The sequence below is a fragment of the Onychostoma macrolepis genome, chromosome 19 (assembly GCF_012432095.1).
Source record: "Onychostoma macrolepis isolate SWU-2019 chromosome 19, ASM1243209v1, whole genome shotgun sequence".
Lineage (NCBI taxonomy): Eukaryota > Metazoa > Chordata > Actinopteri > Cypriniformes > Cyprinidae > Onychostoma > Onychostoma macrolepis.
The window spans coordinates 33,184,278-33,196,341 of record NC_081173.1 but is presented as its reverse complement, the minus strand read 5'-3'; the positions used below and the strand labels follow the sequence as shown (position 1 = coordinate 33,196,341).

Genomic DNA, 12,064 nt, shown 5'->3' with positions numbered 1-12,064 from the left:
CTCTGAGTTACGCTGAGATTGTTGTGTAGCTAGTGCTAAACCAAATTCTCTGTGGCAGAAGATAATGCCTTTCACATTGTTCTTGCGAATACATGCTCCTAATACCTTTTTACACTCATCTACAGACCAAGTCTTGTCTGGATGGAGCTCATATTTCTGCGTTAGTTCTTTTCTAACTTTCTCAGTGATTATTACGTTCATTTGTTCCCCTAACAGTGTTTTGAATTCACTATCTGACCACAATGGAGTCGCAAGACCACCCTTTTCTGTTGTTGGAATCAGCCTAGCATTCCTTCTAACCATTTTGTACGTTTCTTCTGTACCACACAAACAAACACTAAAACTTCTCTGATCAACAGAGGGTACACTTGTTAACACAGCTTAACTATTGTTAACTTTCCAAATTACCAACACTTCACACTTAACTTCCCTGCCTACAAGAACAGAGGATAAACCAAAATTATTAGCATGAAATGCTAACCTTCTCTGCCTAAAACAAAGGATAACCAATATTAGCACGTGATGCTAATCTTCCCTGCCTGAAAAACAGAGGGTAACACACTATTAGCACGTGATGCTAAACTTCCCTGCCTGAAAAACAGAGGGTAACACACTATTAGCACGTGATGCTAATCTTCCCTGCCTGGACAGAGGATAACTTTCATCTCTAAAAGGACATTTTTAGAGGATAACTTAGCTAACCAAACCCTACAGCTGTCTGTTAACTCTTCTCTGACGGCGCAGAGGATAACAACTTTGTACTGGTCTTAAAGGTTCTTTTGGATTAGAGACAGCACTCACCACAACCTTGGTTGAGAGAAAAAATTCAGTCTGGAAATCTTTGTTCAGCTTGAAGTTTTCGCTGGATTCCAAAAGATGCAGTCTGGAAGCAGATCTTTGTTTGAGCTTGAAGTTTTCAATCTGGATTCAGGTGAGGAAGCTGGAACTCTATCCGGGTCACGGCACCATCTGTTGTGAACTTTTATCTTCTACGAAGCAGAGACCAGGAGACGTTGGGATATCTTTCATACAGAAGTTACTCTTTATTGAGAACTCTCTGCGCGTCACTGTAGTCATCCAAGTCTAAACTAAAAGCAGTGATACATTGCAGTGTATATACATTTAGGGGGCAGTGCTTAGGAATGGAAACAAAGCACCTGGGTGAGACCTTAAAGCATGCAAAGAAGTATTCAGGTATAGCATCTTGCCCCATTTAACCACTCCTAATCTAATCAGCCTAACTGCCCAAAGATTGGGGCAGGGGCCCCAAGAGCCATTACAAACAAAAGGCAAGAGTCTCCGTCGTCTGGCTCATTTCACTTACAATAAGAGAACAGGAACTGGCAGGGACCTCGTGCTACAAACTTTGTTAAACAGAATCGTTCATCTGATGTCATCATCTTCACCATAAATGCTAAACACAATGTATATAACTTCTTCAGTTTGTATATTATTACATTGGAATCTAAATTAAACATTTAAATAAATTTGTCATCCCACAACAGTATTTATCTGAAGCACTCGTATAGTTTGTATTGTTTGTTTTTTTTAGTTTATGTATAGGTAAAACTTTTTTTTTATATATAGTATATTTATAATCAAATCTATCAGTAGGATAGTTGTGTATATATTTATATTGTTTTACTTCATTGCTGTATGCCTGTATTTATGTAGCACCGTGGTCCTGTGAGGCACGATATTTCGTTCCACTGTATGCCCCCGCATGTAGCGGAATGACAATAAAGCTCAACTTGACTTGATATTTCTAGAGAAAAGAGCGACACCACCCCAGGAGGGATGAACACCATCTCTTTTCAACAGGTCAGGTCTGCCCCAAAAACTCGTCCAATTGTCTATAAAGCCTATGTTATTTTGCGGGCACCACTTAGACATCCAGCCATTGAGTGACGACAGTCTGCTATGAATCTCATCACCCCGGTAAGCAGGGAGCGGACCAGAGCATATTACAGTGTCTGACATCGTACTTGCAAGTTCACACACCTCTTTAACATTATTTTTAGTGATCTCCGACTGGCGAAGTCGAACATCATTAGCGCCGACGTGGATAACAATCTTACTGAATTTACATTTAGCATTAGTCAGCACTTTTAAATTTGCCAAGATGTCAGGCGCTCTGGCTCCTGGTAAACAATGGACTATGGTGGCTGGTGTCTCTATTTTCACGTTCCGCATAACAGAATCGCCAATAACTAGAGCACTTTCATCAGGTTTCTCAGTGGGTGCTTCACTGAGTGGGGAGAACCTGTTTGATGTTCTGATCGGAACGGAAGAGTGGAGTTTTGACCCGCGACTAGGCCTCCTCACAGTCACCCAGTTGCCCTGCTGCACGGGCTCAACCGAAACCGAACAATGTACAGGACTCCCTGAGCTAGTCGCATCCAAAGCAGTATCTACAGCCCTCACATTCTTACTGTCCTCAACTAAAGTTTGGATGCGTGTCTCTAGTTCTAAAACCTTCTCTGTCAGCCTAACTATTTCCCTGCATTTATCACATGTGAATCCCTCGCTGCTGACAGAGACAGATAAACTGTACATGTGGCAAACAGTACAAACAACAATAGCAGGAGAAGAAGCCATTACTCACAGTGATTGATGAATGATTTACAGTCGGGAAAAAAATTATTTGATCCCCTGCTCTATAATTTTAATGGTAGGTTTATTTTAACAGTGAGAGACAGAATAACAACAAAAAAAATCCAGAAAAACGCATTTCAAAAAAGATATAAATTGATTTGCATTTTAATAAGTCAAATAAATATTTGACCTCTTCGCAAAACATCACTTAGTACTTGATGGCAAAACCCTTTTTGGCAATCACAGAGGTCAGACGTTTCTTGTGGTTGGCCACCAGGTTTGCACACATCCACAAATAATTTATTTCCCCACTGTACTTACCACTGTTGTTTGATGAACTCGTGAAAAACAGAGCAAGTGAGAAATGAAACGGGGCGAGAAAAAAAGAAAACAATAATAGACGCGAATAGAAATGCGAATGACAAGCTAACCGGCTAACGAATGCTAACGTGCTGCACTCACATTTTTAGATTAAGAGCGAACGATCAAATTAGTCAGAATAGTTTGATAGATAATATCAGATACAGTATATGGTGGGAATTAAGGGTAACACTTTAGAATAGGGAACACTAATTAACAATTAACTACAACTTTTCCCTCAATAAAGTCCTAATTTGCTGCTTATTAATAGTTAGTGCGGTAGTTGTTAAGTTTAGGTGTTGGGTAGGATTAGGGATGTAGAATAAAGCATTAATATGTTTAATTAGTACTAATAAATGGCTAATATTCTAGTAATATGCATGCTAATAAGCAACTAGTTAAGAGACCCTAAAATAAAGTGTTACCAAATTAAGTTATATTTTTATCACTTTAAACAACAGAGCGTCATAGTAAGATAGAGATTCAACAGAACAAATAAGTAAAATAAGTGTTCATGTCAAAAAACCTGAACCGATACAGTCCTTTTCTTCTCTTCCTTTTTCAATATTTAAGTATTATGGGGGCATTTGTTTAATAGGAATTTTTTTTTCTTTTTTCTGGCAGGTCAGTAAACCAAAGACAGACCACTTTGTGATGTTCATTCATCGTGAGTTATAGGCAGAAAGTTTAAGCTCATCTGCTACTTCACGGTTTGATTCAGCAATGCACAAATGTTTGTTGTGAAGAAATATTGCAATTGCTTAGAAGCAAATTACTTTGAATCAGTTTGTCTGTTAGCCTAAAGACTAGCTTAATTTAGCAAAACAATAATTTCAGGGACATGGCGAGTTACAGGCTAATGTTTTTTTTTTTTTTTTCCTGTGCATTATAATGAAGGCTTTGTAAAAACTGCACAGCGTTTTTAGCTTTTTAAACAACATACTCCATCCTACACTAACTACGCACACATTTCCTATCACGTATGCCTATGAAAGACGATCGAACCAATCAGAGTAGGTGTGGGGCGGGGCGACACGTGCAGCCCCGCCCTGATTTCCAGGCTGCAGACAGGGGCTTCTCGCATACTGCTGCATAAGATTTTGTTTTTCTGAGGCTCCTCTAGGCAATAGCGTCTGTCTGCGGACTGCAAGAGAGGGGCGTAACTGGAAGGAGGCATAACTTGAAGAAAGGGGCGTAACTTGAAGTTGTCCAAATCACACAGAACCACGCGAGATGTCAAAACGAGATGTTATTGGCAAGATGGCCGCTTGTATATTGACAAGGTGAGAATATTTTTTTATTTTTTATTTTCAGTAGGTGTAAGCAATATATAATTCAAAAGGTGTAAAGACGACAAGGCTAGTCAAGAGTAGTCCCAGACTAAAATGCATGTCTGGGCTGTTTTAACTGAAAGCAACTTGAACTGACTGATCTTAAAATAATTGTTTTGTCTCAAGATGCCCATCAGTAGTGTTTTTATCCAAGGCACGTTTATAAAAGCTACTCAAATGTCCTAATTGAACTATGGCCTAACTTGTGTTAGATAAAAAGGGAGTTACATCAGCAACTACCTCAACATGTAAATGCAGTATTGAGCAGATAAATCACAGCTGACTGACTCTTGTCTGATGTTACAGGGACAGATGAGACACACGAGTGTATATCCGGTGCAGAGTGACTGATGAAGGAATGCTGCCATCAAAGACTCTCAGTGAGTACACTACAGACATCAATAAAACATCTTTTAAATCTTAAATTGTAGTTTATTTTAATTATTGTAATTTCAAACAACTATTACAGCACTTTTCTGATTCTTGATTCCTGTGCATTTGCTGCAGATCTTCTGTGGTGGAGCAGGACCTGCAAGACAAGGTGACAGCGACATTTGTGGAAAAAAGGGAAAACCTGAAACAAAAGGATAAAGTAAGATCATTTTATTACTTTTAATACAGAGATCAGATGACATTGTGCTGTTAAAATGACTGCTTGTGTATTATGTTTGGGCGTTTTTGTATGATCTGAAATGTCTGCAGGCTGCTGTGAGCGCTGAGGATGGAGAGTCCACAGCAGCATCCTGGAAATGATCCAGTGCCATGAATGAGACGCTCCAACACTGCACCTGCCCTCAGCTGTGGTCTCTTCATCATCAGTGACCCCAGAGCCAGCGAGAACATCTAGAGAAAGACCAAAAGACATCGAGGATGTGACATTGGTCAAGTTTATTCTGCTGGTCTCTGTTCATACAGTGAAGGCTGACTTTCAGAAGCTTCACAAGCATCATCAAAAAATAGTCATGAAGCTTTTATCGAAAGTGATTTCCAGTGCTGTTATTACAGGGACCTACAATCCCCTGGATCAACCTGGAGAAAAGAGCCTTGCTGAAGGACACGCCAGTGACGAACCAGCAACCTTCTGCTCACCAGTTCAGTGGTTTAGCCAACTACAGAAGTAATAAAGCTACAACTAAAAAAAAATGCATGTAATTGTAAACATGAAATAAAATTTGGCAAGAAATGGAAAGCTGACAACATGAATTGTAAATGTTTAACTCTGTTTAAATGTTTTACAGGTAGTGGTGCTCATGGAGAGCAGCACACGAATGTTTGAAGCAGACACAGATTATCCCGCACATGTTCTCCTGCTCTTGCCTCAAGGTTGTGTGGTTCAGGGGTGTCATCATGGTCTTCCTCATCCTCTGGGTCAACGATGTCCTCATTGAGAAGAGCAAGATTGTGAAGCACAGCACAGCTGCAGAACTGGCTCAGCTGTGTTGAGATGACTGTAGGATGTGGGTTCACCGTCTGTAAAAACATGATTGTTAGAACAATAAGTTTGAATGAAGCTTTGTTTCATCTGTTGTTGACTTGTATATTGTATGTATTTATTGTGATGCTTCCTTTTATTCATTCTTATACTTATTTATTCATGTTTCTTATTGTTGTCATTAAATAAAATATATTTTAATGTATTAATTGCTTGACTGAAAATTGATGTATTCACTTCGACTGCATTTGTTCAACTAGTGTATATTCATGTATAGCCATGTCACGACAAAAATAAATTTTGCTTGTTTTACTTGTTTGTCATTTTAAGTTTAAAAAAATTATAATTATTGGTTAGCACTTATCATTATTATTGCGTGTAAGTGTTGGGGTGGGAAAATGATGCAATTCATTCTGGGGTAATCTTAATTTTTAAGTACAAATACTTACATTTTAGAGTATAAAATCAACAGTCTTCTCCAAAGGCGAGATCTTCGAGCAGCTGCCCGACATGTCCTTTGTGCTGACATCTCAAACGCTGAGGAAAACCGTACTAGATTGTTGAGTTAGTGATGATATGAGGTGTTAGTGCACCTGTCCCTCTTTTTTTATTATTGCCGAACTTATTACATAAAAGATCAGGGAAAGATGGTTGTATCTAACAATGAACAATCATAAATGGCATAAAACGGTAAACAAAAATTTCATGCGTTCATCATAGTATGAGATAATATACACAGAAAAAAAAGCACAGTGACGAGGTTAAATATCTTTGAATAATTCATCATGACGATTTTTTTTAGAAGCGAGGGATGAAACAAGAAAGTTAAATTCAACAAGAAAAAGAAAACAGGAGATTTAAGCCACGTTTGCTTGTGGATGATAAAATAATTAAAATATTCAAGAGATAACAATTTTGGGTTTTGTAATAAAAATAAAATAAAAATGCTTTAAGGATAAAACTGTGGATCACATTAGTGGAGTTACAAATATAAGAACTTAAATCAACACAAAATGTATTGACTACTACAATCACAAAATAAAAGGGCAGCTGTTTCTTCAACAAGACCACAAAATGAGCAAATTTAGATGAAATTAAAAATTAAACCTGTCACTCATATCTTTTGTTGCGCTTGTTATAACGTCTTAGGTCACGTGATAACGTCAACATAACGGATGATATCCGTTATGATTGTTAGAACAATAAGTTTGAATGAAGCTTTGTTTCATCTGTTGTTGACTTGTATATTGTATGTATTTATTGTGATGCTTCCTTTTATTCATTCTTATACTTATTTATTCATGTTTCTTATTGTTGTCATTAAATAAAATATATTTTAATGTATTAATTGCTTGACTGAAAATTGATGTATTCACTTCGACTGCATTTGTTCAACTAGTGTATATTCATGTATAGCCATGTCACGACAAAAAATAAATTTTGCTTGTTTTACTTGTTTGTCATTTTAAGTTTAAAAAAATTATAATTATTGGTTAGCACTTATCATTATTATTGCGTGTAAGTGTTGGGGTGGGAAAATGATGCAATTCATTCTGGGGTAATCTTAATTTTTAAGTACAAATACTTACATTTTTAGAGTATAAAATCAACAGTCTTCTCCAAAGGCGAGATCTTCGAGCAGCTGCCCGACATGTCCTTTGTGCTGACATCTCAAACGCTGAGGAAAACCGTACTAGATTGTTGAGTTAGTGATGATATGAGGTGTTAGTGCACCTGTCCCTCTTTTTTTATTATTGCCGAACTTATTACATAAAAGATCAGGGAAAGATGGTTGTATCTAACAATGAACAATCATAAATGGCATAAAACGGTAAACAAAAATTTCATGCGTTCATCATAGTATGAGATAATATACACAGAAAAAAAAGCACAGTGACGAGGTTAAATATCTTTGAATAATTCATCATGACGATTTTTTTAGAAGCGAGGATGAAACAAGAAAGTTAAATTCAACAAGAAAAAGAAAACAGGAGATTTAAGCCACGTTTGCTTGTGGATGATAAAATAATTAAAATATTCAAGAGATAACAATTTTGGGTTTTGTAATAAAAATAAAATAAAAATGCTTTAAGGATAAAACTGTGGATCACATTAGTGGAGTTACAAATATAAGAACTTAAATCAACACAAAATGTATTGACTACTACAATCACAAAATAAAAGGGCAGCTGTTTCTTCAACAAGACCACAAAATGAGCAAATTTAGATGAAATTAAAAATTAAACCTGTCACTCATATCTTTTGTTGCGCTTGTTATAACGTCTTAGGTCACGTGATAACGTCAACATAACGGATGATATCCAAATCGCATTCATACTTAACGCATTCAGGCTGTTGAGTATGTACTCTTTTAGCGCTCGTTAAGTAAGTACTTATTGAAGAAAGTATGCGGTTTCGGACACAGCCCGACAACATCTCGTTTTGACATCTCGCGTGGTTCTGTGTGATTTGGACAACTTCAAGTTACGCCCCTTTCTTCAAGTTACACCTCCTTCCAGTTACGCCCCTCTCTTGCAGTCTGCAGACAGACCCTTCTCCCTCTAGGGGATGGGCTCTGGCACACTGACTTACAAGAACAGCTTCCATTTACAGAAAACACTGTTTTATTTGCATTCTACGTAAATGAGAGGAAGGCTGATATACAGAATATATGTATCCATGCACATGCATCCTCTCCTCATCAGTGAACAACACATCGCGGTCAGACAACTGATCAGAGATTAACAGAAATTTATAACCATATCATCATAAAGTAAGTTTTCTTATTCACTCTCATGAAAGGGCATAAAAGTGATTCCTTGTGTATATATTGTTTGTATTTTCTTAAAACTAAAGCTGTCATTATAGTTACATGCTTAAAATGTAATTATGAATTACAATATATAGATTGTTAATCAGAGGTGGGACCAAGTCAAATCCCAAGTCAAGTCACCTTTATTTATATAGCGCTTTTAACAATACAGATTGTGTCAAAGCAACTTCACAATATAAAAATAGGAAAATAGTGTCAATAACGTTAAATGACAAGACATTCAATTTTCAGTTAAAGGCATTTCATTATTGAATTCAGAGATGTCATTGTCTAGCTCAGTTTAGTTTAAATAGTATCTGTGCAATCAAATCGGCGATAATCGCTAGAAATTAAGTGTCCCCAACTGAGCAAGCCAGAGGCGACAGCGGCAAGGAACCAAAACTCCCTCTGTGACAGAATGGAGAAAAAAAAACCTTGGGAGAAACCAGGCTCAGTCGGGGGCCAGTTCTCCTCTGACCAGACGAAACCCGCAGTTCAGTTCCAACCGCAGCCATGTCAGATTGATAGTCCTCAAAGAGTTACAATTAATGAGATAATTAAGTGAATAAATTAAATGATGATTGTGCATTAGTGATGAACACCTGCTGTTAATAAGCAGCATTATTGAAGTAAAGAGAAACACAAGAACTACATCTGATTAAACAATGCCACAAACAGCATCACCAGCTTCACTTATTATCAGACTGACTTTATTTTATGTCTGCAGGATCTCTTATTGAGTATTAACAGAGGTTTAGATGTTGATGTTTTATTTGTCAAGAAAAGACAGGAAAACACACACAAACACAACACCACCATCATAATTGTGGTCCAGGGTTGCTTTAGTTTGACCCTGTTAGTAATACGAAGTAATTTGTTTCTAAGCAATTGCAATATTGTTTCACAGCAAACGTTTGTACATTGCTGAATCAAAAGCTTGAAGTAGCAGATTAGTTTATTCTTTCTGCTTATAACTAGTTTGAATGAACATCAGGTGGTCTTTGTGGTTTACTGACTGACATTCAGCTATTACAGAACCTGAAAAGGAAAACAAAAAGTCCTATTAAACAAATACCACAGTGATGCTTCAACATAGGAAAAGAATATATCTGCTCAGGCTTTTACACATGAACACTTATCATACGATCCTCAACAGTGGTGACAATAATTATTCATGCTGCAGTGCATGCTGGGTAACACCATAGTAAAAACAAACTCCCATCATGCACTGCAGTATGAATAATTATTGTCACCACTGTTGAGGATCGTATGATAAGTTGTTGATTTTGTTGATTGTCACCATTGTTGAGATTCATACGCTGGTTCTGGATGTCTGTGTTCCACAGGGTTGGTAATGCAAAACCTAAACAAATAAATGAACACAACAACAAAAAGTTAATTTGAATATGTTCAGGTCAGCTCACGATGACTGTCTAATAGAGATTAAAATTGTTTTGTTTGATTTCGCCATTTTGGCGATCAGTGGTTGCTTTAGTTGGGCTCTTGACCCTTGAATGTATTTTTTTTTTCTGCTCTCGAAGCGGTGTTTGCAAATTTGCAATTGTGATAAAGCAGTTTTTTTAAATTAATGATAATGATGTACTCATCATTTCATGACTTGGGTCACTCATCTGATTAAGTGTCTAATAAAATGTGTCAAGTAAATTTTTTATTGTTTATGATAGCAATATTATTCTACAAGATAAGTTGACAAACTATTGTGATGAAATTTAAAAACATTCTAGCACCTAACCTTTAGAGCTACAGCACCTTTTAGACACACACAGATATCAAAAATCAGCACATGAATCTTAACAATGGTGATTATTAATAATAATAATTTTTAAAAAGCATGGCGCAATGCATGCATACAAAACTCCCAGCATGCATTGCAGCATGAATTATTATTTTTTTGATTGTGACCAATGTTGAGGTTCAAAGGCTGACTGTTGATATCTGTGTGTGTTTAAGATATGCCATAGTTTGAAGCTTGTATTTGTGCATATAGTGCTTAAGTATATTTAACAATAATTAATTGCAGTAGTATCAGTGGTGTAATTTAAGAGAGATTAAACGTCAGGTGAGAAGTGAATCAGACTAGTATATAATAGTCTTGACATAACATTTTATCTGATCATAGATTCTTTTGGCTTTTCTTGCTATAAAAACTGCTAATTAAAGCAACCAAAGAAAAACTATTTTTAAAAAGTCAAGGTTCAAGAGCCCAACTGAAGCTAACACCGATCACCATTATGATGACTTCAAATGAAAAAACAACAACTAAAATCTCAATAAGAGCTTTCGTACACGTATGACAGAAATAAAGTCACACTGGTTAGTAATAAGTGAAGCTGGTGATGCTGTTTGTGGAGTTGTTTAATCATCCTCTGAAATAAAACATTAAATCTCTGAAGATCTGAGCTTCAGAGATTTAATGTGTTTTATTTCAGTTGATTTCATCTTTGGCTTTGGTTGTAAGTTGTTTCTCTGCACCTTGATTCTCTTTCCTTCAGTGATTCTGCTTGTTAGCAGCAGGTGTTCATAACTAAAGCTCAATCCTCATTTAATTACTAATTAATTAATATTAAGTGTGGACACATATAAGTGCACTTTAAGAGGATTTTGCTGTGGGATTAAAGGAGTTAAATGTGTGAGATGAAAAAAACACATTGTGAAATGTATTTTTAACAGAAATATACTGTTAATTTAATTACGGAAGCAAACTGTAAAAAACAGTAGCTATCTGGCAACCACAGCTGCCGGTATTTCACCGTAAAATCAAGACAAAAAAACAGCAAAATACTGTAAAACCTAACAGTCAACTTCCTGTTGTGTTGTATATATATATATACATATACAGAGGTGTAAAGTCCAGGGGTCAGAAAGTAAAAGTCCTGCCATGTGTTTGTTCCACCCATGAACTCAGCAGCTGATTTCACCAGAGGAGGAACCAAGACATTCCTTTCAAGTCACAAACGAGTCTCGACTCAAATCCCAAGTCCTCAAAGAGTTAAAGTTAATGAGATAATTAAGTGTCTAATTAAATGATGATTGTGCACTAGTGATGAACACCTGCTGTTATTGAGAATTACAGAGGATCAGATGTTGATGTTTTATTGGTTAAAATGATGCCACCATCATGGAGATCAGTGTTTGCATTATTGGGCTCTTGACCCTTGACTCCTGTGTTAGATCTCTCTCTGTTTCTGAGCAGCTATTAGCTGTCTTCATGTGATAAGACAATCATTATGACCTGCTCTGGTTATAGTCAAACTTTTGTTTAGTGTAATCAACTCTATGAAACTACAGCATTCAAGCAAAGTACTGCTCCAATAGTTGAAAATGAAACAATTTTAAATCTATGTAATGCATATAAAAATTTGAACTCCAGCATTATTTGGAGTACTATTTACTATAAACCTGTTAAACAAATCCATTTATGTAGGTGACACAGTGTGAGGTGTCATTTATGACTGTAGGAGTCACTGTCTACTCAGCATTTGTAAGTTTGCTCTGTAGTCTTTCATTCATTGT

At 36.5% G+C, this 12,064-nt stretch overlaps 1 long non-coding RNA gene across 2 annotated transcripts; it reads left to right on the top strand.

Annotated features, from left to right (window-relative positions):
* The first annotated feature begins 3,389 nt into the window (after positions 1-3,389).
* LOC131526133 (uncharacterized) lies at positions 3,390-5,999 on the top strand. 2 transcript variants are annotated; one of them, XR_009267385.1, is made up of 5 exons: positions 3,390-4,238; positions 4,593-4,666; positions 4,794-4,878; positions 5,292-5,403; positions 5,525-5,999. It is a non-coding gene; the product is annotated as an uncharacterized LOC131526133 (long non-coding RNA). The 2 variants fall into 2 exon arrangements; XR_009267386.1 differs by having other exon boundaries at positions 4,989-5,403.
* Positions 6,000-12,064: the final 6,065 nt, after the last annotated feature.